Raw genomic sequence first — 25,996 nt, forward strand, 5'->3', positions numbered from 1 at the left:
GCTTGCATACAAGGGATGGCCTCTATCTATTTGGTGAAGTAATCTGTGGTAGTTAAAATCCACTTATGTTGGCCAGAGGAGGAAGGGTGAATTTCTCCAATGAAATATAAACCCCATTGTTGAAATGGTCTTTTAGTGGAAATGGGTTTTGGGGGTAAAGGTAATAGTTTTCTCTTGCCTTTAAAGATTTGGCATTTATGGCAAGAAATTACAAATTTCTTTACATCAGCGAATAGGGAGGGCCAATAGAAACCAACTCTTAGGATTTTATCCGATGTTGACTTCCAATACAAATGTCCACCACAGTCCCTTGCATGAAATTCCTTGAGTACTTTGTCAGTTTCATCTTGTGTTAGGCAATTCATGAAAATGCCTTCATGATTTTTCTAAAATAAAACATTGTTTAGAATACAAAACTTTGAAGCTTTCATTTTCAAGAATCTCTTTTTAGTTCTGGATAATCCTGGAGGAGCCTGTAGGTTTAACAATACATAAATTATATCAGAATACCAAGGTGATTGTAAGAAGGCTTGATTGATCTGTGGAGTCACCATCTCCTGTTCGTTATCTAGTTCATTGATGTCAAGGGCTTGAAAATTGGTTTCAGTCATCAATTTGGCTAATCCTTGTCCTTTTATCAGTTTTGTTGGCTTAATTTCAAGGTCATATTCCAAAATGTTAGCTATCCATTTGCCCCTCTTACTTTCAATTCCTTCTTGAGTTAGAATGTATTTGACCACGGCATTTGGGACATAAGCTATCACATGAGAGTACAAGATATAAAATCTAAAATCCTTGATGGCCTTTACAAGGGCATAAGCTTGTTTTTCCATGATTTGATATTTTAAAGGAGCATCTCTAAGTGCTTTGCTAGAGAAAGCAATGGGCTTCTCACATCCTTGGTCATCTTTTTGTAATAGGATAGCAGCAATAGTATGCTCAGATGCAAAGGAAAAGATTATGAAGTCTCTATCAAACTTTGGGCTTGTAAGGACCGTGTTTTGGTTAAAGCTATTTTGATTTCCTCAAAGGCTTGTTTAGCTTCTATTGTCCATTTGACTTTAGAATCTTTCTTCAGCATGTTATTCAACAGTCTTATTAGTTCAGCCAAGTTGGGTATGAATCTTCTTAGGAAATTGATCTTTCCTAGAAAAGCTTGCAATTCTTTGATATTTCTTGGGTGAGGCACTTGGAGGATAGCTTGTATTCTGTCCGGGTCAACTCTAATGCCATCTTTTGAAGTTATATGACCTAAGAGCTTGCCTTCTTCTAGGCCAAGCAATGACTTCTTTGGGTTCAATGATATGCCATATTTTCTACAAATTAGGAACACTTGTCTGAGATGTTCTAAATGTTCTTAATCTGATTTTGAAAAAGTAGCGAGGTCATCAAGATATATGACAAGGAAATCATGGATCTCCTTTGCAAATGCTATGTCCATTGCTCGCTAAAATGTGGCCCCTGCATTTTTAAGTCCGAAAAGCATTTTCACATACTTGAAGGTTCCCCAAGTTGTTGTAAAGGCAGTTTTATCTTGATCATCTGGGTGAACTACGATCTGATTAAATCTTGAGAAGCCATCTAACGGTGAAATCCTATAAGCTCCCACTACCCTTTGCAAAATGTGATCCATCTTGGGTAAGGGGTAGTGGTCTTTGAGAGAAACTTTATTCAGGTTTCTTAAATCAACACACAGTCTTATCTTTCCCGTTTTCTTCCTAATAGGCACTAGATTTGAAATCCATTCTGAAAAATCTAATAGGAGCGATTATTCCAGCTTGGTACATTCTTTTGACTTCCTTTTCAATGAGAGGAAGGAAGACTGGAAAACCCTTCTAAGTTTTTGTTTAAAAGGCTTTTGATTTTCTTTTAAAGGTATTGTGTGTTGGATAATTGAGGTATCATAGGACTTGAGGTCCTCATAGCTCCATGCAAAGACATCTTGAAACCCTTTAAACAGCTCAATATATTTCAGTTTTTGGTTGGGAGGCAAGGCTTTGGACAACTTCACCATCTTAGGATTTTGTGCAGTTCCTATATTACAGTCTTCAATTTCTGCGTTTAAACGCTGCATTTTTGGCTTTCTTGGTATATGATTTGAATAAAAAATATCCTCCAAAGGAGTCAAGCCTATGGGCAAAAAATTATCCTTCAACTCAATTACTTCAGACTCTCCCTCAGCAATTTCATCAAGGTCCATTCGTTTCAGGCCTTGTAAATTTTTGCTGGTAAAGATTGTTGGGTGCAAAATGCGATTTGTTGTTTCAGCTGATATATTTTTCTCAATTTTATCTGTTTGATGTTGATCACAAAGGGTGCTTGTGTCTATGTTTGTGCTTGAGAATTCCTCTTTCAAAGTCAAGAAATTATTGATTTGTGTGTCATTTTCAAACACCTGCCAATTTTTGACATTGTCTGGGACAGTAGGTCTGTGTTTAATTTCAGCAGTGAAGTTGTGATTAGGCTCAAATGGTAGCTTGTAAGTGCTGGCAAAAGTTGCCAAACTATGCGCATGTAAATTATGGTTTCTTGGAATTTTGGTGAGCTGAGACTCTAGAAAGCTATTGAGAATTTCCATTGCTACTCCTCTGTAAGCTCTTAGCCTAAGATCATTTGTAACAAAGTTTCCCTTTATCTGTTGGATAATCAAATCTGAGTCCCCTAGAATTGAAATTTTAGTTGCCCCTAGACTTCTAATCAGTTTGAGACCTAGCAACAGAGCCTCATATTCGGCCATATTGTTTGTACATCTAAAATTCAGTCTATATGCATGTCCTTCAGCATGGTCATTCTGCATGTTGTGTATCCAAATGCCTGCCCCTGCTCCCAATTTATTCACTGACCCGTCAAACTCTAAGTACCACAAGATTTCTTGATTACCACTAGGATGAGGAGTTTTAGAAACTGTCTTAGTGGGAAGATTTGGATTTTGTGAGTCATATGGTTTGGCTTGTTTGTTTGTTGCATTAATTATTTCAACAATTTTTTGATCTTGAGCAGTAGATTCTTCATTTATCTCTCTTGCTTGTGCTAATTGTAGAAGTTTGTCATTAGTTTTGGGGCACATTTCAGCATTATATAAGATAAACGAATCCATATCTGAATGCATGGAGTAAATGGGAAAGTTTTGGAGTTTCTCTTGACTGCTGACCACATACTTCATCAATGTTTCCTGGTATAATTTCTTTGGCTGGCCAAAGACTGAAATGGTGGCATAAGACATGTCTAATTGCAAAGATCCTTGGAGTTTTGCACCCCAAGATCTGGACAAAAGCATTCCATACTTTGGTGGGATATCAGCTACCACTACATCCATTAAAATAGTCTTGGTAGGGTATTGCACAAGAGATACACACAAATCCTTGATTAGGCCTAGACACCTGACCTGGCTGGAATCAAATGAAAACAAGTCTTTATATGGCTGTGGGATATCTAGGTCCAATCTTTCCATCACAGACTTAGGCATTAGGTTATGGGAAGCTCCTGAATCAAACATTGCATTATGTAGCACTTTGTCATGAATGTTTAGGCTTACATAGAATGGAGGAACTCCTCCATCTATTGTTTTACCATTTACCTCAGGACCAAAAATTAGTTCTGGTTGATCATCTAAAACATTGACTGCATCTCTATTCTCTGATATTTGAAGTGACCTGTTGATTTGTTCCCTATAAACCTCATGTTTAGCCAATTCAGACAGTGGAATGGATATTTTTAATTTGCCTATTTCTGTTTCTAGATTGAAAGGTTTTTCCACTTGAATTTTTGTATTCCAGGCAGCAAGGCTTTCCTTTTTTTCTGTGTTTTCAGTGATCTTTTCTCTATCAGAATTGCTGTTTGAAACTGGATCTGCTTTGAAATTATTTTTTAGGAGGGCTGTTTACATTTTCTTTCGAAGGAAAGGAGGTGGATGGCTGATCATTTGATGGTAACTGTAAGTCTGATATGTCCTCAACCATGGGTTCTTTTGGGTTGAGGTCTGTTTTAGCAGGGAATTCTGTCAAGGTGGTTTTATCCTTTGCCTTCTTAGGCTGCTTGGTATCTTTCAGCTTGCTAGGTTCAGGCACATCTACCGTTCTGCTTCTCAATTTGTATTGTTTATGTACCTCATAGACGACTGCATCATACCCTTCTCTGAAATCAAATGATTCTCCAGATTTGGTTTGAAATTGGTTGAAATTATGGGCTTCTTGGTCATCTTGTGTTAAGAAGATTTGTTGTTCACTGTTTAGACCCATTAGGTTGATTTGAGTATCCTCTGTTGTCCCACTATAGGTTGAGGCTTTAGCATTGTTTTCTTGAAATGGAGGCCTGATATTTTGATCAGGGCCAGCCTTCCCGATGTTAGGATTTTGATTTTTTCTAAAGTTTGGATTTCTAGTGGTGTTACTTGGTTGACCTTCCCAAGAGGATTTTCTCTCAATGGTTTCCACTCTATCACCCAATCTATCCATTCCTTTGATGATTGCATCGATTTTTTGCTCAAATGCAGAGGGCTCTTCTTTGAAAGGAGTCCTTCTTTCAGCTCTAGCTCAGGCTCTTTTAGAGATCAGATTGGCCTCTACACTGACCGCTATGTTCTGCATGTCTTCTAAGCTTGGGGGAGCTCTTTCCCTTAGTTGATATGCCATGTCGGAATCAAATCCATCAGGGAATTTGATCAAGGCCAAGTATGGTGGAGATCTAAGGTTCTGAGGAATCGCATTGTAGACGTTATTGAATCTAGCACAGTAGTCTTTGACAGTTTCTTGTGGGCCTCTTTTCAAGCTTTCATATTCGGACAGGATATGCAATGGGTCCTTCTTCTTTTCGCATCTATTCAAAAAGGTTTGGTAAAGGGCATCCAGATCAGCAATTGTGTTTGCATCAAGTCCCCTAAACCAGGTCCTCACATCACCGGTTAAACTTTGAACAAAAATTTTCATTCTAAAATCGTTATCATCAATTTCATAATTCTCAAAGTAGTCCATCATTTTCTTAGTATGTTGCTAGGCTGTGTAGGAGCCAGTACCATCAAAATATGTAATTTTTCTTTGATAATCTTAAGGCATAACCCCTGGATTTGTAGGCAACTACAAGGGGGCATATCGGTTTGCCATATTTACAGGTATAAATGGGACAGCTGGAAGCACAGGGATAACAACTGATATAAGCGGAGTGGATGGGGGAGTGGAAAAGATGCTTTGGAGTGATGATGGTGAACTAGAAGAAGCTACAGCCATAGTAGAAAGGGTTGCCGCTTTTCGAGGAGGTGATTGGGTAAGGTTTTGCTGAAGTATGTGAAGATTTAAATCAACGGAACTTTATAAACTTTCTTGTCTTTTAAGATTCTTAGAGATCAAGTTAGGGTTTTCAAAAATAGCTGGAGGATTGGGATCTGGATTTGATCTAGTGTAACGAGTTTTCTTCTTTGGAGCCAGCTCTAAATTTGTTTTTGGTATTTTCTAGAGATATTTGAAGGATGATGCTTTTGACAATATCTTTCTTAGGAAAGTATGAATTATGAGGGTGTTGAATTTTCCTAAAGATCTTTTGAAAACAGAAGGAAACTGATCAAATTTTTGAGACAGTTGTATAAAGCCTAATGTTAGACTGGAGATTGACTGAAGCAGCTTAATTTACTCCTGTAAATGCACAACAAAAACAGTTTCAAAGGCTACCTGGCTAGCTTTAGGTTTTCCATCTGTAGCTTTAGAAAATAGACAGCAGTACCAAACACAGTCATTCAGTCCCCAGTTGAGTCGCTAATGATGTTATCACTCAGGTTGTTCCCCAAAAGCAGTGGAAAAGGGAATACGGCCGAGGTAACCACTAACTAGTCTTTTAGATGCAGATTCTAGCCAATCTGCAACCAGAGAGGTCTCTCTCTTTATGATTTAGCTTTGTTTTGCTATATGTTAGGCTAATTATGAGGCACAAGTATTTGTTTGATGTTTGGAAGGTGACATTCAATAAAACAGGGCTGCAAAGTATGAGAAGTTCATACCTTTGGGTTAATGGAGTCAAATGAAAGTAAACTTTTGGGTATGGTTTATTTGGCAAAGGAGGAACTACAGAGCAAGATAATTAGCCATGGAACAATTTTCAAGCTGGAATAAGATGAAATGAAGTTAGGGAATGAAAGGCAGTTAAGAATATTTCACTATGCTAACAGTGGGAATGTGTATGAATATTACCAAGGAGCAGTTAAGAATTCCTTAATTGTATTCAGGGTGTAAGAACCAGGGAGACAGGAGCAGTGAAGAATTCCTGCCTATGCTAGACCTGAAGAAAACATAAAAATTGACAGGAATTGAACACAGAGTACAACAAAGTAAATTCTAGGCTATTCTTTTTTCCTGCAATTTAGAACATGATATATAGGTGATATATAAGACACAGGAACAATAAAACAAGAGTTAAAAAGACTTATTGATCCATGAGGTAATACGAGAATTCTGTAACATATTCTTCCGCCATAAATTCCACAACCAGCAAGTTCATCAGTAAAGCATTCCAGTAATCTTTATTCAGAAGGGTTATCAAAATTTACAGCGCAGGTCCAAAATGATATTCACCAACCAACCCCCAATACATCTCTAGGGGAGTTATTTATACAAAAAGAGTTACAAAATATTTCATAGAGAAAATATCAAGCAATAAATTTATCCATCTACTTCTTCAAAGGCAATAAATGACATCGAAAACAGAGCGCAATGAATGTAGGAGTAACTTCCACTATACTAGCTGCCTTAGGTGGTCTGCTATACTTGACTTTTTGACTCAACAAGTCGGCTGGTAGTTTTCTCTTCAATTTGAGTTCCTGCGTTGCTATCACGGCCCTGTCATCTATGCCTGATTTTGCTTTAATGCGTTTTGGCATGAATTCCTTTCTCTGTTATTTTCATTTTTCTGACAGGTGGCATGTGCATTGAATTTGATTTAATGCAGATGATCAAAAGAGAGTTAAAACTACCTTGGTAAAATCTCTAACATGCTCTGCCACCATTGGTCTGTTGGCAACTGGTGTCTTTGTAGTTTTATCAATATTTCATCAGCCTCAGTATACCTATAGAAATTGGGTTGGAATTCAAAAAGATGTGTTATTTCATGCTCAATATAGAACAGATTTTCCAACTTGTCATATAAGCTTTGTCCAGAGGGAGGCACTATGTCTTTTGAAGTGCTTGATGATGCTATGATCTGATTGGCAACATATGTATTCACCCTGTGAGCATATTGTTCATGTGTCAACAGCCTCTGATTGCTGGTTAACAAAATGGGTAGACCCATTTGTTGTAAGGCTGTAAACTTTTCTGTAAAAGCATTTATTTCTACCTGCATTTTTTGACATTTTCTCTCCAGGTTTTGCACAAAATTCTTCATAGTCAGCACCTTTTTAATTGTCAAAATTGTACCTGTTCTGTCTCCGATATCTAGAGCTGCTAGTTGCTCTCTGGTATGAGTATTCAAAAAATGAATTAGTCTATTGGCCTGCTCGGGCATGTTTCTCAATAATGCTCTGGCCTTTTGAATCTCCACTCGAGCTATTTCTATCAGTTCAATTTTCTCATGGATAGTCTGTATTGATCTCCATTGATCAGTGATGGACTGGCCAATCTTAGTCCACAAAATCGTTTTGATTTCTGACAGAGTTTTATGAAGAGTCAGATCTTTCTCCAAAGATTTTACCTTATTTTCCAAGGCCTTTACCTCTCTTGTTTTCTCAGCCACAGTTATTTTTGATTTATCATAGCTTACCTCCAACTTGGCCAGTTTTTCTTTGGTTTCCTTTAGCTCTTCCATTTGGAGTTCTAAGACCTTTATTTCCTCCATCATATTTTCCATGCTCATGCTGGTATCTAGCATTGTTGTTATTGTTGTTGCTGAAGTATTTGTGGCTGTTGTACCTATTGTCGATGCTGGGGCAGTGGGAGGGACTGATGTTGTTGCTGTAGAAGGAGCAGTTGTAGCTATTGGGGCTGTTTGAGCTGGCTGAGAGGCCAACTACCCTATTTTTCCTGCAATGCTTTCTCCAAAGCCTGCTCTGTTTCACTTAGCCTTTGATTCATTTTTATTAACAACTCCATCATGTCTTCTTCTTCTTTTTCTTTCACCATCTCTATGGTCTGGGGATGCATAGTAACTGGCAGTTTTAACTGTTTCTTGAGGGCAGTTATGTCGTCCTCATTTTTCTTTATCAGTGCTTTTATTGCCTTAGGGTCCTTGGGATTATGTCCCAACTCAATGATGATTTCTTCTAAGGACTTTACCCTCTTGTCCTTGGCCAGAGAGGATACCTTTTCCAACTCTAATTGAGCAGATGTATTGTTTAGTGAATTCTGCAATTGCTGAGCTAGTATGGCTTTATCTGCTAAAGTGGAATAAACCATTTCATCGGTTTGTTTGTGCAGCTCAACCTGGTCCAAAGGGTGAATGTCTTTGGTAAGAGCCTCCAGGTTTGTTCTAATATAATCGGCAGCTGACTGTGGCTGCTGCATTGTGGGCTTGAAATGACTCAAGATCAATTTCCCATCCTTGATATCATAGGCAGACATCAACCTCTGCTGTTTGGCAAGAGTCAATTTGCGGAACTGATCGTAAAGCTGCATTCTTATTGGCTCATTTTATGCTTTGATCTCCATGAATGGCCTCTTAATATCAAAACTCTGTTTGCTTTGTGGCCGTGCTGATGAAATTTCCATACTAGGCTGTTTTCCCGATTGCTGTCCATGAGAACTAGTAGGTGATTATGTCCCTAGGGAAATTAATGGATTGGCTGCCCTTTCACTTCTCGGACTTTCAATAATCTCCTCTATAACTTCCTCTTCAGGTAGAGGATCCACTCTCTGCCTCTTTTCTTCTGGCTGCTCTGTTGGCCCACTTATGGGTGTGGCCTCTTCTCGGTCCCTTTTTCTGCCCTTCTCCTCATTGAGAGGAGTCTGCAATGCTGGTATCTCTGGTGCATTGGTCTGGGCAGGAGGAATTTGCCCTTGGCCTTGCTGTTGTGATAATGTAGGCTGATCTGTGACTTCTTGTTGTTCTGAATGCATCACTTCTTTGCCTTTGGATGTGCCCGCAGGAGGAGTATCTTCTTGGGCAGGTTGTTGTGAAGTTGTAGCAGCTGATGTGCTCGCTTTAATGTGTTGAGGCAATTTGAAAGAGACCCGTCCAAAAGAGTCCAGGTCAAGAGTTTTTTCAAGGTCTTTCATTGCTTGCTCCATTTTCTCTTCCTCAGTAATCTGTTCTACCAATGTGCCCTCTACCCATTCATCTTGATTAGCATACTTTTCTATATCAGGGATTCTACAATGTTCATAGCCTGATAGCCTATATTTTGTCTTTCTATCATTGATAAATCCTTTTGGGTCATAGGGTACCCACCAAAAGATCCTTTTTAGTTTGAGATGCTCACTTAATATCTTTTCAACATCTTTCCACCCTTCCTTTTTTTTAATGATGAGGGGGCCTAGTTGGTTTCTTAGCTTCAGCTGAGCCTTTTTCTTGGCTTCATAAAAATGAGTCAAATCTGAGCTAAGAAATTGCCTAAAGTATTCAAGGGCAAACAATCTCATAGGCACATATCATGGCAGCTTGTAGGGGCACAATTCACAAACATAAATCCTGATCTCTGTGTGATTTTGGTAAAAGTACCATTCACCTATTTTATAGCTTTTGGACAGCTACAAAATTTTCTGCATTTCAGCTGAGAGTCTAGGAGGGGGACTTCTCATCAGCAGAGATGAGACTGGATATATGAATAGATCAATGAACTCACAATAAGTATAAGGAGAATTATGGACTATATGGAAGACTGGGGTCCAAAATATGACAGATCTCCTTTCTCCTTTTGCATCCAATTTCTTGACAGGGAACTAAAAACTATCTGTTTGATAGTATAAGAACAGATGATATATATAGGCTGTATACTTGAAAACCCATTCTCTATTTATGCTCATGAACTGTTCATGGATTTTGTTGCTAATGAAGGTAGCAAAGTCAAACATGATGGAGGGAGGATGTCCTGGAATAAATATAGACATCAGAGCTAGAATGGTTTTATCAACATACTCATTTGTTCTAAAACCTAGGACATAGGATATCATGCCAATAACAGTTCTCCCAACTTCATTGAAATAGACCTGGTGAAAAGGAGGTGAGTCTCTGGGCTGGGAGTCTGGGCTCATGAATAACTTGGAAATTCGACCTATTTCTGCAGAGGATAGTTTGGAGCCTTGGTCCAGCAAATGTTTCATAGACAGAGGAGCCAGAGGATGATTAGGCTTGAAATGTAACATCTCATTGATTGAGTCAGAAGTGATATAGAATAGCACAGTGCCATTTGGGGACATGACTGCTCTTTGAGTGGGCTCATAGTTAGCACATCACAAGCGGATTATATCTGGAAACACATTGACTGATGGAAGACAATATATGGGCAGATTGGACTCCCTGATGCCATAGGGATCAGTCTTGTTTAGGTAGCTGTTTCTAATTTCACAAAATGTCTGCAGATGATTTTTGATACCCATTAAGTCTTATATTTGGAAGTCCCTATCAACTAAGGGCAACCATTCCAGCTCCTTATGTGGTGCATTCAAAGGGGCGACATTGAGGGCTACTGGAGGTTCCATTCTTCAACCCTCTATGATTTTTTAACTTGAAATTTTGAATTTTCACAGCAACAGTAGGTAAAATATCAGTTTCTGGGGCTTTCTGTGGGGATTGCAGGCCGAAATAAGCTTAATTTCGGCTCGATGGGCGAATTTACAGAGGGAGACAAAGTTCATAGATTTTCTTTGAAAAAAAATGGGTTGAACAAAGGTTAAAATGCAGAGGTTCGGTGGCAGCACTGTGATTTTAGTTCGAAATTTGGTTCTACGGGAAATTTTTTGGAGAAAAACTTGGAAAAACAGGGTTTGGGAGAAGAATTTGGGTAAATAGTTGTTTTATGGACGCCTGGTGCACAATGTGGGTGGTAGACTGAGCTGAGGGACTGAGTAGCAGAGTTGATTTCCCTGGGTGGTGGACTGTACAGCGAAAATGGCGTTTTGGACGTTGAAGATCATGCAAACATCGCACAGAAGAAACAAGGTGAAATGGACAAAAAATGACGTTTAACGGCTTTTTGACAAAAATTTTGATTTTGGCGGGTTTTTGGCACGCTTTGGTCGGATGACGTCAGCATGACGTCTTGATTTTGTCATATAGCGAGGGTACAGAGGCCGACTTGGCAGTGACGTGGCAGATGTTAGCCTCCTGTTGCGACAAGTATTCATCTTTCATGATCGACATTTTTACATGCCAAATATGTCATACTTTGCATGCGGCAACGTTCCATATTTGCTACAGAGTCCAAAGAAGTGTCCATGAAGGTGTGCTAGTCTAAGCGCCACTGCTATGTTCCATTTTTGATAATTTGATCCATTTTTGATGAGTTTTCAGCTAAGGGAGGGCCAAGCAGCTTAATCTTGGTCTCCCTAGGTTTCAATTTCCTGTTGTAGAATATAGAGAATCATTATCTGTCCAAACAACTTAATCTTGGCATATTTGTAGATAGGTAGAGAAACAAGGGTGCTCAACAGCTTAATCTGAGCCCCTGGATGAAATAAGTGTAGATGTAGATAGGAGGACAGCAAGAAGAAAAGAATGAAAAGCTGGGTATGCTAGTTCAAGTGCGCCAAAACCAAAAGAAGAGAAAATTCTAGGTGAGTAGGCCGGGTAGGTAGTTTTGTGGCTGTAGAATCATGGCTTGTGATCCATTTCGTTTTTTCAAGTGTCATACCTATTCATATCACGAGTTTTGAGGCAGTTTTTCATTTGAAGAACTTCAAACGAGGCATGACTAACTCCCCCTTCTTATTTTTCCCCAAATCATTCACTAACCTCCCCATAGAGGTCAAGATATGCTTGATATCTCCTTAGTTTCATCATTTTCCATACCATTTGCCTTGGTAAAGATCTACTTTACTCAAGTAATGTTCATGCTTCCTCTATGAGTCGGTTTCCCCTTTAAAGCCTAAGATTCCTATCCTTAGCGCTTTCTTCACAAAATTCATATTAACTCTTAACTCTATTATGTAAATCCCTCCTTATTTCCCCTGCCCATACTAGAAAATATGGTAAAAATCCCCATTATTTACATATCCCCTCCTCTGGTTGAAATATAACCATAAATATCACTTGGGAATTTCTAAGTTTACTTGAAACTTAGTAAGAACCCTCAGTTTGCTCAAAAACCATCTTCCTAAGGTGTTTGGACTCCTTCTAAAACACAAAAACCCCCTTCAAGTGCTACCGGACTCCTTCCAATGCATTAAGGACCTTTCCAAAGCTTTAAAAAAGCCCTTTTCCGATCACATAAATCATCCTCCGATCGCATTAACCCTCTTCCGATTGAGTGTTTCCTCTTCCGATGAGTTTTCCTCCCCTCCGAGGTGATATCGCTGTCAGAAGTCGCAGCATTCATTCATCGCCCCCCCCCCCCCTTTTTATAAACTCCCCGATATCAATTCGCCGATGCAATTTCGCGATTGGCACTCGCAAGGTTCTGTATCTGTATATATATCCCCCCCTCCCATCCTCCGATGCGATATTGCTATCGCACCCGAAAGCATATCGCATCGCGATCCGCTCATTTTCGCAATATTTCCCATTTTCGCACAACCGCATGCCTTATCGCTTTGTCTGATATCGACAATCGCTCCCATCGCCCCGTACATATAAAAGCCAGTGCCCCCTGTCCCCGCCGATTGCCGATCGCCGATTTAATCTCCCCCGTACGGCCACGTCACCTTGCCACAACACCCTGCCATGTCACTGCCGTACTGGGACCCACTACTGACGGCATACTGACGTCATCACTAAAGGAAGGCACGAAGGGCGCAAATCGCAGCAAAGAGAACCTGGAATGAAAAACTGAGGCAGTTTTCAATGCGCGATTAGCACATCGCTAAGAAAAAATGACCAAAATGGAAGGCTTCATATCGCTCGGCTACCAGGAGGCCCGAAAAATCACAGTTTTGATAGGATTTCTTCATTTATGTTCATCGGCCAGCGCCGATAGCATTCCAGAGGCCACGTAAATCATTTGCAGCAGCCATTCTTGCCTGAAAGGGCAGAATAGGGGTGATTTGACAGTTTCAAACACATCAAGGAAGAGAAAGTGGCCTGATTCAAGTGTTAAAGAGTATCAGAGGAAAGATGAAGCCTCGATTAAATTAAACAGTATCAAATCGAAGCGGGTGAACATTAAGGGCCCCCAAGCAAAGTCAAAGAAAGTGGTAAAACCATTTAAAGGCTCTCAGATCATAGTTAATGCATATCAAAACCACTCAAGAGCAGGGGATCAAAGCCCAAAGCACAGTTATGGCTAAATGAATAGGACAGAGCCATAAGGACATATTTCGACCCATTTTTGAGGCGAATGCCCCAGCGCAGCACTTAGATATATTCCTGCATTAATTCCGCGACAAGATTAGATTAAAAAATGCATTTCCCTCAGACCTGTTTAAGGTCTGCTGTAATAGATATTTTTAGTTATTTTCCCTATATAAACCACCCTAATTCATTGTTTAAAGGGTTGGTTGGTTGATAATCCTGATGCTGGACTCGCACTGTATGTTTGAGAGTTTCTATAATCAAAGACTGTTGAAAAGCTTGGAGGATGGACTGTCTGTTGTGTTATTAATGGCTGAAGAGTGAAATATAGAATTCTTGCGTTGCTACATGGCCCAAGAAGTGTTTCTTACCTCTATTTTCAATTCGCATATGTTTATATCATACATATATTACCATCTAAGTTACAGAAAGAAAGATTAGCTTAGAATTTGCGTGGCTGCACTATATGCTCAGTTTCTGTGACTTCTATATGTTTTCTTCTGATTCAGGCATAAACATGAATTCCTCATGGCTCGTATTTGCTCTGTTTCATTCATGTATGACTGTTATTTAGGAATTCTTGACTGCTCCTAAATATAGTTCACTCGCCTTCCCTCTGCTAAGCTGAATGAGAGATTCTTAGTTGCCTTTCATTCCTTAGCCTTCATTTCATCCTTTTAGCTTGAATGATTGTTTCATGTGTAGCTATCCTGCTCTATATTCCTCTTGTGACCAAGAAAACGCATCAGCAGCCCAACTCCATGACTCCATTCCCAATGGTTTGAACCTCTCACACGATGCATGCCTCCCTACTTGAAAACATCAATCATCCCACCAAAACTTAAACAAAAACCCAAAGAAGCATATAACTAGCCTAAAATCAACCCAAAACAAAGTTAAAACAGAAAGAGAGAGCCCTCTCTGATTGCAAGTAGGCTAGGACTTGCAGTCCAAAGATTGGTTTGTGGTTACCTCGGCCGTATCCCTTAAGGAGCCAAGGGAAAACCTGAGTGATAACATCATTGGCGACTCCGCTGGGGAACTTTTTCAGAAAATTCCAAAAAACAGGTTAGAAGCTGGATCCTAAGAAGAAAACACATAATACTAGGTCAAACCCCGACGCAAATACACCAGCTGTTTTTGAAAATCCCAATTTAATCTCTAGAAACCTCAGCAAGCAAAAACAAGGAGACCTTGCTAATTCTAGTCCTAAAACCATTCAGCCTAGCTGTTTTCCAACCCCTGTCAAAGTTTTATTTCATTCAAACCCTACTTCCCCTAGTTCATCATCCACCTCTCAAAGCACTCCTTCCACACCTCCATTCCCTGCACATACTCCCGTTACCACTATTATTACCGTTATTCCAGTCGTTCCATTTATCCCTACTGCTCCAAAAGAAACAGAGCTAGAACTGAGAGAAGAACCACCTTTAAGGAAGAACCCTCAGCCTTAGACCAAAAGCTGGATGCTATTATCAGTGGCATGCATAGACTGGGAGATAGAGTGGAAAGCGTTGAAAGGAAGTCTACATGGGAAGGAAAACAGCCCAATACCATAAGGAACCCAAATTTCAGGAAAACTCAGAACACAAATGCTGGTAGGTCTAGCCCAGACCAGGATATAAGGCCTCCTTTCCAAGAAAACTATACAGAAGCATCCACATCTAGTGAGCAGACAGAAAACCCTCATATAAACTTGATGGGTTTGAAAAGTGAACAACAAGTATTCCTGACCCAAGAAGACCAAGATGAGCATGGCTATAATCAATTTCAGACTTAGTCTGGTGAGTCATTTGACTTCAAAGAGTATAAACTGAGAACTAAAACAATTGATGTGCCCGAGGCCATCAAGCAGAAGGAATCAAAGCAGTCTAAGAAGATCAAAGAAAAGGCTGCCCTCATAAACAATGCTGATAAAACAGTCCCAAATCCAAAACAAGTAACCATAGAGGATATCACAGATGTTCAACCCTCTGAGAATCAGCCTTTTGTATCTTTCCCCTCAAAGGAAAACATAAACAACACTCCTGAAAGCCTTTCCAAATCAGAAATAATTCAAGAAATCAATGAAGAGCAACAACAAATCGCTGATATTCCCATGGAAAAAGGGAAGCCTGCCTATCACAGCACTAAAACCCAATCAGAGAAAACATTTGATTTAGAGGCAGAAATAGGTAAACTTAAGATATCCATCCCTCTATCTGAACTTGCTAAGCATGATGTATATAGGCAACAAATCCAAATATCACTTCAAATGCCAGAGAACAGGGATGATGTTAACGTCTTAGATAATCAACCAGAATTACTTTTTGGTCTTGAAGTCAATGGTAAATCAGGACATGGAGCTGTTCTACCCTTCTATGTCAGTTTGCACATTCATGATAAAGTATTGCATAATGCTATGTTTGACTCAGGTGCCTCACACAACCTCATGCCCAAAGCTGTAATGGAGAAGCTAAACCTTGATGTTACAAGACCCTACAAAGACTTATTCTCCTTTGACTCAAGTCAGGTCAAGTGTTTAGGCTTAATCAAAGACTTATGTGTCTCCTTAGTCCAATACCCAAACATGACAATCCTCATGGATGTGTTTGTTGACATTCCACCAAAGTACGACATGCTATTATCAAGATATTAGGGAGCAAAACTCCAAGGATCTCTCCAATTAGACCTCTCTTATGCCACTATATCCGTCTTTGAACAACCAAAAAGACTATATAGAGAAACATTGATGAAGTATGTGGTAAGTAGTGAGGAAAAACCCCAAAACTTCCCTATCTATGCAATCCGTTCTGATATGGATTCCTTCATATTGATCAATGATGATAGCTACCCACCCACTACTGAGAAGCCTTTGCTTTTGGAACAAGAAACATGCATCAATGAAGAATCGGTTGCCCATACTTATGAAACTATCAAAACGACCAATGCAACCAGCATACTAGAAGAACTTCCCCAAACAGAAATTTCAAATCTGCCCAAACCTAAAATGGTTGAAACTCTTAATACTAACCACAAGCAAGAAATCACATGGTATTTATAGTTTGATGGCTCTTTTAACAAGTTAGGAGCAGGGGCAGTTGTATGGATCCACAACACACATAACAATCATGCACAAGGTCATGCATATAGACTGAATTTCAAATGCACCAACAACATGGCCGAGTATGAGGCACTCCTCTTAGGCCTTAAGCTGCTCAAAGCTTTAGGAGCTGCCAAAGTGTCTATTCTAGGTGACTCCGACCTACTAATCCAACAAATGAAAGGTAACTTTGTTACTAATGACAATAGAGTGAGGGCCTATAGGACAGCTGCCACTAATATACTCAATGCATTCTATGAATCCAAGCTTGCCAAAATTTCTAGAAGCCACAACATACATGCTCATAGCCTAGCCACTTTTGCTAGTACATGCAAGCTTCCCTTTGAGCCAAATCACCATTTCACTACTGAGATAAAACATAGGCATGCTGTCCCAAATAATGTTAAATATTGGCAAGTGTTCGAAAATGATACCCAGATTAACAATTTCTTCACTCTTCAGCATGAGTTTTCAAATATTAACATTGACATGGATGCTATGACGGATGAACAACAACAAACAAATGAAAATCAGCGGGCTATAACAGCTGTAATAGCGAATTAAATGCTAAACCCAACTGTTTTTGACAATGCAAACATAGAAGAGCTTAAACAAATGCATTTGGAGGAAATAACCAAAACAAAGGTCGAGATCATTGATCTAAAGGATAAATTTCTCCCTGCTGGCCTCACTCCATTAGAAGATATGTTTGACACAAATGATGTTCCCAAAAAGCCAAAAATGCAGCCCTTAAACGCTGCTATAGAAGAACACAACATTGGGAAAGCAGAGAAGCCCAAAATGATCAAACTATCTCAATCTTTGCCACCTGATCAAAAGCCCAAATATGTTGATTTGTTCAAAGAATTCCAAGATGTATATGCTTGGAGTTATGAGGATTTGAAGTCCTATGACACCTCAGTGATCGAACACACAATTCCCTTAAAACCAAACCAAAAGCCCTTCAAACAAAAACTAAGAAGAATCAATCTCGTGCTTCTCCCTTTGATTGAGAAGGAAGTAAAGAGAATGTTTGAGGCTGGCATAATAGCACCCATTAGATTTTCTGAATGGGTGTCGAATCTTGTTCCACAAGAAAGAAGACAGGTGAGATTAGGCTATGTGTGGACCTAAGAAATTTAAACCAAGTCTCCATAAAAGACCACTACCCATTGCCAAAAATGGACCACATCCTACAAAGAGTAGTGGGGTCATCTAGAATCTCTTTGCTAGATGGCTTTTCAGGTTTTAATCAAATACTGGTTCACCCGGATGACCAAGACAAGACAGCCTTTACCACACCGTGGGGAACATTTAAGTATGTTAAAATGCCTTTTGGACTAAAGAATGTTGGTGCAACATTTCAAAGGGCAATGGACATTGCATTTGCCAAGGAAATCCATGATTTCCTAGTTGTCTACTTTGATGACTTAACCCCCTTCTGCAAAACTGATCAAGAGCACCTTAAACACCTTAGGCAAATATTCATGACATGTAGGAAATATGGCATTTCCTTGAATCCCAAGAAGTCTCTCTTTGTCCTTGAAGAAGGCAAACTACTTGGCCATCTCATTTCAAAAGAGGGGATTAGAATTGATCCTGAAAGAATTCAAGCCATCCTTCAAATCACATATCCAATTAACATAAAAGAGTTGCAAGCATTCCTTGGAAAGATCAATTTTCTTAGAAGATTTATCCCAAACTTAGCTAAACTAATAAGAATGCTAAGCAACATGTTAAAGAAGGATGCCAAGGTAAAATGGTCTCTTGAAACCAAGCAAGACTTTGAGAGTATCAAAGCTGCCTTAACCCAAGCCCCTGTCCTCACCAGTCCACAATTTGAAAAAGATTTTATCATTTTTTCTTTTGCATCTGATCACACCATAGTTGTTGTCCTTTTACAAAAGGATGATCAAGGAAATGAGAAGCCAATTGCATTTTTTAGCCGAGCCCTTAGGGATGCCCCTTTGAAGTACCAAATCATGGAGAAGCAGGCCTATGCCCTTGTTAAAGCAATCAAAGATTTCTGAGTTTACATTTTATATTCACATGTGATTGCCTATGTCCCGAATGTTGTTGTAAAGGACATATTAAACCAAGAGGGATTAGAAGGAAAAAGAGGTAAGTGGATTGCTAATATCCTTGAGTATGACATTGAGATAAAGCCAACCAAGCTCATAAAGGGACAAGGTTTAGCCAAACTGATGTCCGAAACAAACTTTCAAGCCTTAGACATTAACTAGCTGGACAATGAACAGGAGCTGGTGACTCCATAGATCTGTGAAACCTTCTTGCAATCCCCATGGTATGCTGATATATGCTTTGTATTGTTAAACCTGTTTTCTCCCCCAGGATTGTCCATAACCAAGAAAAGATTTTTAAAAATGAAGGCTTTAAAGTTTTGTGTCTTAGATGGTGCATTATTTTGGAAAAATCATGAGGGCATATTGCTTAATTGTTTAACCATGAATGAAACTAACAATGTCATGAAAGAATTCCATGCAGGGGACTGTGGAGGACATCTATATTGGAAGTCCACTGCTGATAAAATTTTAAGGGTTGGTTTCTATTGGCCCTCTCTATTTGCAGATGTAAAGAAGTTTACTACCTCATGCCACAAATGCCAAATCTTTGAGGGCAAAAGAAAGCTGCTGCCCTTGCCCCTTAAGCCCATCTCAACCGAAAAGCCTTTTCAACAATAGGGTCTTGACTTCATTGGAGAAATCCATCCCTCTTCCTCAGGCCAGCACAAATGGATTCTAATAGACATAGACTATTTCACCAAGTGGATTGAGGCCATCCCATGTAGGCAAGCTAATGACACCACCATTATCCAATTCCTCAAATGCAACATCCTTTCTAGATTTGGCTGCCCTGAGAAGATTATCACTGACAACGCTGCTACCTTCAAATCCAAAAAGATGATCAATTTTTGCCATAAATTTCATATCACCTTAGGCCATTCCACAACCTATTACCCTCAAGGTAATGGCTTGGCCGAATCATCCAACAAGAGCCTGATTAATATTATCAAGAAGATCTTAGAAGAAAACAAGAAGAACTGGCATAAAAAGCTCACAAATGCCCTTTGGGTAGACATACTTTCAACAAAGAGATCCATTGGGATGAGCCCTTATGAGCTGGTGTACGGCATGGAGGCCAGGTTTCCATCTTCTTTGGGCATTTCCATTATGAAGCTGTTACAAGAGATTTAGGCAGTACAAAATGATATTCAATGAAGAATAAATCAGACCATTCATCTTCAGCAAACCAGAGAGCAATTGTATGACAGAGCTCAAATTGTGCAAGAGAGGCTGAAGAAAGCATTTAACAAAAGGACCAAGGCTGAGGATTTATGCATTGGCAACAAAGTTCTAAGGTGGGACTCACGAAGAGAAGACAAGGGAAAGCATGCAAAATTTGATTTTCTATTGAAAGGCCCATTTTTTATCAGCGCTGTGCAAGGCAACAACATGTATTTTCTCAAATCTATAGATGACAACACAGTTGAAGACGGCCCTGTAAATGGCCGAATGTTGAAACATTATCGAGATCCCTTTTAAAGGGATACAATGCCCCTGTGTATATATTTGTATATTAGTGTTTGTATATATGTCAGCGCTTTCCTTTTATGTTTGTATAAGCAATCCGATTGCTTGGAACAAAGCAACGTTGTTATATCAAATCAATTTCAGTTAGAAGTGCTACAATCAAGCTTCCCACTTCAGTCAATAGTATCAAAACAGAGGAGCGTTTTAGGTTTCATATCAGCACCCTTGGTCAAAGCAAAAATAAGGGAAATACATCAGTTTTTGATCCATGTTTTGAGACTATTTCAAAGGACAGTGCTCAGGCAACATTGTACATAACATTAAGCACGCAGAAGAAAGCAGGTGACGCTATATAGTTCACAGCAATTTAGTTGAGGAGAGTGTTGTTCAGATCTCAAAATTCCAGTCTTTTAGCAGCCAACGAAGAATTGTTTTCAGTTCCACAGCAACAATAGAAGATCAAGGCAGTCTGACCTGCTGTTCTTGGCTTTTCACAAGGAAAAGCCATCCCCAAGTGGAGCCACTATTAGCCTCTTGTTTCGACGGGTATTCATCTTTCATGATCGACATTTTTACATGCCAAATATGTCATACTTTGCATGTGGCAATGTTCAATATTTGCTACAGAGGCCAAAGAAGTGTCCATGAAAGTGTGCCAGTCCAAGTGCCACTGCTATGTTCCATTTTTGATAAGTTGATCCATTTTTGATGAGTTTTCAGTTAAGGGAGGGCCAAACAGCTTAATCTTGGTCTCCCTAGGTTTCAGTTTCCTGTTGTAGAATATAGAAAATCATTATCTGTCCAAACAGCTTAATCTTGGCAGATTTGTAGATAGGTAGAGAAACAAGGGTGCTCAACAGCTTAATCTGAGCCCCTGGATGAAATAAGTGTAGATGTATATAGGAGGACAGCAAGAAGAAAAGAATGAAAAGCTGGGTATGCTAGTTCAAGTGCGCCCAAACCAAAAGAAGAGAAAATGCTAGGTGAGTAGGCTGGGTAGGTAGTTTTGTGGCTGCAGAATCATGGCTTGTGATCCATTTCGTCTTTTCAAGTGTCATATCTATTCATATCACGAGTTTTGAGGCAGTTTTTCATTTGAAGAACTTCAAACGAGGCACGACTAAATCCCCCTTCTTCTTGTTCCCCAAATCATTCACTAACCTCCCCATAGAGGTCAAGATCTTCTTGATATCTCCTTAGTTTCATCATTTTCCATACCATTTGCCTTGGTAAAGATCTACTTTACTCAAGGAATGTTCATACTTCCTCTATGAGTCGGTTTCCCCTTTAAAGCCTAAGATTCCTATCCTTAGCGCTTTCTTCACAAAATTCATATTAACTCTTAACTCCATTATGTAAATCCCTCCTTATTTCCCCTGCCCATACTAGAAAATATGGTAAAAATCCCCATTATTTACATATTCCCTCGTCTGGTTGAAATATAACCATAAATATCGCTTGGGAATTTCTAAGTTTACTTGAAACTTAGTAAGAACCCTCATTTTGCTCAAAAACCATCTTCCTAAGGTGTTTGAACTCCTTCCAAAACACAAAAACCCCCTTCAAGTGCTACCGGACTCCTTCCGATGCATTAAGGACCTTTCCAAAAAAACCCTTTTCCAATCACATAAATCATCCTCCGATCGCATTAACCCTCTTCCGATTGAGTGTTTCCTCTTCCGATGAGCTTTCCTCCCCTCTGAAGCGATATTGCTGTCGGAAGTCGCAGCATTCATTCATCGCCCCCCCCTTTTATAAACTCCCCGATATCAATTCGCTGATGCAATTTTGCGATTGGCACTCGCAAGGTTCTGTATCTGTATATATATCCCCCCCTCCCATCCACCGACGCGATATTTCTATCGCACCGGAAAGCATATCGCATCGCGATCCACTCATTTCCGCAATATTTCCAATTTTCGCACAGTCGCATGCCTTATCGCTTTGTCTGATATCGGCAATCTCTCCCATCGCCCCGCACATATAAAAGTTAGCGCCCCTGTCCCCGCCGATTGCTGATCACCGATTTAATCCCCGCCGTACTGCCACATCACTGCCATACTGGGACCCACTACTGATGTCATACTGACATCATCACTAAAGGAAGGTGCGAAGGGCGCAAATCGCAGCAAAGAGAGCCCAAAATGAAAAACTGAGGCAGTTTTCGATGTAATTGCGCATCGCTAAGAAAAAATGACCAAAATGGAAGGCTTCATATGGCTCGGCTACCAGCAGGCTCGAAAAATCGCAGTTTTGATAGGATTTCTTCATTTATGTTCATCGGCCAGCGCCGATAGCATTCCAGAGGCCACAGAAATCATTTGCAGCAACCATTCTTGCCTGAAAGGGCAGAACAGGGGCAATTTGGCAGTTTCAAACATGTCAAGGAAGAGAAAGTGGCCCGATCCAAGTCTTAAAGAGTATCAGAGGAAAGATGAAGCCTCAATTAAATTAAAGAGTATCAGATCGAAGCGGGTGAACATTAAAGGCCCCTAAGCAAAGTCAAAGAAAGCGGTAAAACCATTTAAAGGCTCTCAGATCATAGTTAATGCATATCAAAACCACTCAAGAGTAGGGGATCAAAGCCCAAAGCACAGTTATGGCTAAATGAACAGCACAAAGCCATAGTGACAGGTTTCGACTCATTTTTGAGGCGGCTGCCCCAGCGCAGCACTTAGATATATTCCTGCATTAATTCCGCGACAAGATTAGATTAAAAAATGCATTTCCCTCAGACCTGTTTAAGGTCTGCTGTAATAGATATTTTTAGATATTTTCCCTATATAAACCACCCTAATTCATTGTTTAAAGGGTTGGTTGGTTGATAATCCTGATGCTGGACTCGCACTGTATGTTTGAGAGTTTCTATAATCAAAGACTGCTGAAAAGCTTGGAGGATGGACTGTCTGTTGTGTTATTAATGGCTAAAGAGTGAAATATAGAATTCTTGCGCTGCTACATGGACCAATAAATGTTTCTTACCTTTGTTTTCAATTCATATATGTTTATATCATACATATATTACCATCTAAGTTACAAAAAGAAAGATTAGCTTAGAATTTGCGTCGCTGCACTCTGTGCTCAGTTTCTGTGACTTCTATATGTTTTCTTCTGATTCAGGCATAAATATGAATTCCTCATGGCTCGTATTTGCTCTGTTTCATTCATGTATAACTGTTATTTAGGAATTCTTGACTGCTCCTAAATATAGTTCACTCGCCTTCCCTCTGCTAAGCTGAATGAGAGATTCTTAGTTGCCTTTCATTCCTTAGCCTTCATTTCATCCTTTTAGCTTGAATGATTGTTTCATGTGTAGCTATCCTGCTCTATATTCCTCTTGTGACCAAGAAAACGCACCAGCAGCCCAACTCCATGACTCCATGCCCAATGGTTTGAACCTCTCACACGATGCATGCCTCCCTACTTGAAAACATCAATCATCCCACCAAAACTTAAACAAAAACCCAAAGAAGCATATAACTAGCCCAAAATCAACCCAAAAAAAATTTAAAACAAAAAGAGAGAGCCCTCTCTGATTGCAGGTAGGCTAGGACCTGCAGTCCAAAGATAGGTTTGTGGTTACCTCGGCCGTATCCCTTAAGGAGCCAAGGACAACCTGAGTGATAACATCATTGGCGACTCCGCTGGGGAACTTTTTCATAAAATTCCAAAAAACAAGTTAGAAGCTGGCTCCTAAGAAGAAAAAACATAATACCAGGTCAAACCCTGACCCAAATCCACCAGCTGTATTTGAAAATCCCAATTTAATCTCTAGAAACCTCAGCAAGCAAAAACAAGCAGACCTTGCTGATTCCAGTCCTAAAACCATTCAGCCTAGCTGTTTTCCAACCCCTGTCAAAGTTTTATTTCGTTCAAACCCTACTTCCCCTAGTTCATCATCCACCTCTCAAAGCACTCCTTCCACACCTCCATTCACTGCACATACTCCTGTTACCACTATTATTACCGTTGTTCCAGTCGTTCCATTTATCCCTGCTGCTCCACTTATCCCTGTAAATATGTCTAATATATATGCACCGTTGCAGTTGCCAGCAAATCCAGGGGATATGCCTTAGGATTATCAAACTAAAATCACATATTTTGATGGTACTGGTTCTTGCACAGCCCTGCAACATACCAAGAAGATGCAAGAATATTTTGAGAACTACGAGATAGATGATGATAGCGTGGGAATGAAGATTTTTGTCCAAAGCTTAACAGGAGATGTAAGACCCTGGTTTAGAAGCCTTGCTGCAAATTCCATAGCTAACCCAGAGGCCCTTTACCAAATATTTCTTAACAGATGGGAGAAAAAGAAAGATCCCTTGCACATATTATCTGAATATGACACCATCAAAAGAGGCGCTCAAGAGGCTGTCTTAGACTATTGTGCAAGATTTAACAATATTTATAATGCAATACCACAGAACCTCAGGCCTCCACTTGATCTTGCTTTGTATAAATTCCCTGATGGTTTTGATACTGACATGGCTTATCAGTTAAGGGAAAGAGCCCCTCAAAGCCTAGCAGACATGCAAGATGTTGCTATTAGCGTAGAGGCAAATCTGATTGCCAAAAGAAATAGAGCTAGAATTAAGAGAAGAACCACCTTTAAGGAAGAACCCTCAGCCTTAGACCAAAAGCTGGATGCTATTATCAGTGGCATGCACAGACTGGAAGATAGAGTGGAAAGTGTTGAAAGGAAGTCTACATGGGAAGGACAATAGCCCAATACCATAAGGAACCCAAATTTCAGGAAAACTCATAACACAAACACTGGTAGGTCTAGCCCAGACCAGGATATAAGGCCTCCTTTCCAAGAAAACTATACAGAAGCATCCACATCTAGTGAGCAGACAGAAAACACTCATATAAACTTGATGGGTTTGAAAAGTGAACAACAAGTATTCCTGACCCAAGAAGACCAAGATGAGCATGACTATAATAAATTTCAGACTCAGTCTGGTGAGTCGTTTGACTTCAAACAAGGCTATGATTCAGCTGTCTATGAGGCCCACAAACAGTATAAACTGAGAACTAGAACAATTGATGTGCCCGAGGCCATCAAGTAGAAGGAATCAAAGCAGTCTAAGAAGATCAAAGAAAAGGCTTCCCTCATAAACAGTGCTGATAAAACAATCCCAAATCCAAAACAAGTGACCATAGAGGATATCACATATGTTCAACCCTCTGAGAATCAGCCTTTTGTATCTTTCCCCTCAAAGGAAAACATAAACAGCACTCCTGAAAGCCTTTCCAAATCAGAAATAATTCAAGAAATCAATGAAGAGAAACAGAAAATCGCTAATATTCCCATGGAAAAAGGGAACACTGCCTATCACAACACTAAAACCCAATCAGAGAAAACATTTGATTTAGAGGCAGAAATAGGTAAACTTAAGATATCCATCCCCCTATCTGAACTTGCTAAGCATGATGTATATAGGCAACAAATCCAAAGATCACTTCAAATGCCAGAGAACAGGGATGATGTTAATGTCTTAGATAATCAACCAGAATTAGTTTTTGGTCCTGAAGTCAATGGTAAATCAGGACATGGAGCTGTTCTACCCTTCTATGTCAGTTTGCACATTCATGATAAAGTTTGCATAATGCCATGTTTGACTTAGGTGCCTCACACAACCTTATGCCCAAAGCTGTAATGGAAAAGCTAAACCTTGATGTTACAAGACCCTACAAAGACTTATTCTCCTTCGACTCAAGTCAGGTCAAGTGTTTAGGCTTAATCAAAGACTTATGTGTCTCTTAGTCCAATACCCAAACAAGACAATCCTCATGGATGTGGTGGTCGCTGACATTCCACCAAAGTACGACATGCTATTATCAAGATCTTGGGGAGCAAAACTCCAAGGATCTCTCCAATTAGACCTCTCTTATGCCACCATATCTGTCTTTCGACAACCAAAAAGACTATATAGAGAAACACTGATGAAGTATGTGGTAAGTAATGAGGAAAAACCCCAAAACTTCCCAATCTATTCAA

At 39.7% G+C, this 25,996-nt stretch overlaps 1 pseudogene; it reads right to left on the reverse strand.

Annotated features, from left to right (window-relative positions):
* Positions 1 to 12,829, reverse strand: part of LOC149168990 (large ribosomal subunit protein eL21x/eL21w pseudogene) — a 54,227-nt pseudogene extending 41,398 nt beyond the window's left edge.
* Between the last annotated feature and the right edge of the window lie 13,167 nt (positions 12,830 to 25,996).

The sequence above is a fragment of the Pinus tabuliformis genome, chromosome 4_2 (assembly GCF_031772625.1).
Source record: "Pinus tabuliformis cultivar Carrire ecotype Pingquan chromosome 4_2, CPIR1, whole genome shotgun sequence".
Lineage (NCBI taxonomy): Eukaryota > Viridiplantae > Streptophyta > Pinopsida > Pinales > Pinaceae > Pinus > Pinus tabuliformis.